The sequence below is a fragment of the Gossypium arboreum genome, chromosome 2 (genome assembly GCF_025698485.1).
Source record: "Gossypium arboreum isolate Shixiya-1 chromosome 2, ASM2569848v2, whole genome shotgun sequence".
Taxonomy (NCBI): domain Eukaryota; kingdom Viridiplantae; phylum Streptophyta; class Magnoliopsida; order Malvales; family Malvaceae; genus Gossypium; species Gossypium arboreum.
This window is the reverse complement of record NC_069071.1, coordinates 73,632,134-73,635,029: the sequence shown is the minus strand read 5'-3', so window position 1 is coordinate 73,635,029 and position 2,896 is coordinate 73,632,134. Positions and strand designations below refer to the sequence as shown.

Below are 2,896 nucleotides of genomic sequence, written 5' to 3'. Positions count from 1 at the left end.
CACACGGCCGTGTTCTTCGTTGTTCGCTTCTCTTATACCCGTGTGGTATCCCACACGCTCATATGCCTTACCTGTGTAACTCTCTAACTTGTTTGAAAATTGAAAATTTTTGGCTCCAGGTTTCACACTGCCTAGGACACTCCCGTGTGTCCAGGCCGTGTGGATCAAATTATGTATCCTTTAACAGATTAACTACGAGTCTCATTCGAATTTGGTTGAAAATGAAAATTAGGCATACCGAGAAATAAGGGCTTACTGAAAGCTCAACCCATGTAACTTATATGTTGAGACCCTTCTTTCTCACTGTCAATTCTATTATCCACATATAGTCTAAGTCGAGTAATATTTACCTTGAAAGTACCGAATTTAGAATGATATACCTCAACTATGCCGTATGGGAAAACATTAAGTACTGTAAAAGGAGTCGTTCCATTTGTATTAAGCTCTGAAGTAGCAATTCTAGGGTCCTTTTCATCTAACAAAACTTTTTCCCCAACCTTAAATTGCTTTATTTCATCCCTACACTTATCGTGGTGTCGCTGTGATTCATCGTGTACTTTTGGTTTCTCTTTGACATGTGTTCTTCATTCATCTAGTTCATCAATTTGTAGTCTTCGTTTTCTGTTCTTGTCACATGGACTAGAATGTGGCTCCATCATGTTCTTCCTAGGGGACTCTTGCACAGAAGTTTGAGTTGCAACATTACTCAAATTAACAGAACTTAAACAATCATCTTAATTACTAGATATTTTAGTAGAATCACGAGCTTAAAGTTTAATCATGTCATCTCCTACACTAAGTATCAATTTACCTATACCAACGTCAATGATAGTTCTAGCAGTTGCTAAAAAGGGCTTTCCTAAAATTAGAGGTACGCCACTATCCTTATCCATGTCTAGAACAACAAAGTCAACTGGGAATATAAATTTATCAATTTTGACAAGCATGTCTTCAATAATACCCCTAGGAAATCTAACTGTTTTATCTGCTAATTGAATGGTCATCCTAGTTTGTTTGGGTTTTCCAAGACTGAGTTGTTTAAGCATTTTATAAGGTATGACATTAATGCTCGTGCCTAGATCAGCCAACGCATTCTTAATATTTAAACTACCAATTAAACAAGGGATAGTAAAACTCCCTGGATCTTTCAGTTTGTTGGGTAGCTTATTCTATAGAATGGCTGAGCAAACTGTGTTTAAGTCCACATGTGACGCATCATCTAACTTTCTTTTATTAGCCAAGAGCTCCTTTAAAAATTTCACTGCGTTTGGCATCTGCGAAAGAGCTTCAATAAACAGTAAGTTAATATGCAACTTTTTTAGTAATTTAAGGAATTTACCGAATTGCTCATCGATGTGGTCTTTTCTTGTCACCTTAGGGTATGGTACATGAGGTTTATACTCCTTGCTTACCAGTTTCTATGTGCCATTACTCACATAAACCTTACCTTTATCTTCCACATTGTCTTACCTCGATTTCAATTCAGATTCAACTAACCCTTCATCATTGTGCACAGTAATGACATGAAGTTGCTCCCTTGGATTAGTTTCCGTGTTACTTGGTAGGCCACCTTGTGGTTGTTCAGAGATCAACTTAGCAAGTTGTCCCATTTGAGTTTCGAGCCCTTGAATCGACGCTTGTTGATTCTTAAGTACTGTTTCGGTATTCTGAAAACGAGTTTCTGACACCGAGATGAATTTTGTAAGTATCTCTTCAAGGTTCAATTTCTTCTCTTGTTGGTAAGGTGGTTGTTGAAAACCTGGAGGATGTTGCGGCCTTTGATTTCCTTGGCCACCGCACGAGAAATTGGGATGGTTCCTCCAACCTGCATTATAAGTGCTACTATACGGGTTATATTGAGGTCTAAAATTATTATCCATATAGTGGATTTGTTCCTCATCGGTGCCAGGGTTGACAGATGAATAATCTGTGTTGTGCACTCTCCTCCATTTGAATCACACCTCATCACTGGATGTACCTGAGTAGAACCATACAAACCATCAATCTTTTTATTTAAAAGTTCTACCTGGTTAGATAGCATAGTGACCGCATCGAGGTTGAAAACACCAGCTGCTTTTTTCAACTTTGTTCTCATGACTTGCCACTTATAGTTATTCAGTGACATCTCTTCAATAAATTCGTAAGCCTCTTTAAGTGTTTTGTAGTTTAAAGTTCCACCAGCGGCTGCGTCGATAACTTTCCTTGTTGAGGGGATCACACCGTTGTAAAAAGTCGGAACCTGCAGCCATAGAAGTAACCCATGGTGAGGGCATCTTTTTAATAAGTCTTTGTATCTCTCCCATACATCATATAGATTTTCTAGATCCATCTACACAAAAGAAGAGATATCATTCCTCAATTTAGCCATTTTAGCTAGCGGAAAATATTTAAGTGAAAATTTTTCGATCATTTGTTCCCAAGTGGTGATTGACTCTCGTGGTAGCGAGTTCAACCACTGTTTAGCCTTATTCCTTAACGAAAAGGGAAATAACCGAAGGTGAATAGCATCATTAGAAACACCATTGATCTTAAAGGTGTTGCAGAATTCCAGAAAATTTGTTAAATGAGTGTTTGAATCCTCATCCTGCAAACCATCAAACTGAACAAACTATTGTATCATTTGAATCGTGTTAGGTTTTAGTTCAAAATTATTTGCAGCAACAGCAGGTCTAACTATACTCGATTTAGTTCCTGTTAAATTTGGTTTAGTATAATCATACATAGTACGAGGAGTAGGATTCTGATTTACTGGATTTACAGCAACAACAGGAGGTAGCAGATTATTCTGATTATCAGCCATCTCCTCAATTGTAGTAATAAAAATTAAAAAAAGGTCCTGATGAGTTTCTTCTAGTCATAAACTGTCAAAAACCTGCCAGGAAAAGGTAAAAGAAAA

At 37.5% G+C, this 2,896-nt stretch overlaps 1 non-coding gene across 1 annotated transcript; it reads left to right on the top strand.

Moving 5' to 3' along the window:
- The first annotated feature begins 2,255 nt into the window (after window positions 1–2,255).
- LOC128289603 (small nucleolar RNA R71) lies at window positions 2,256–2,362 on the top strand. Its single transcript, XR_008279248.1, has one exon. It is a non-coding gene; the product is annotated as a small nucleolar RNA R71 (small nucleolar RNA).
- Window positions 2,363–2,896: the final 534 nt, after the last annotated feature.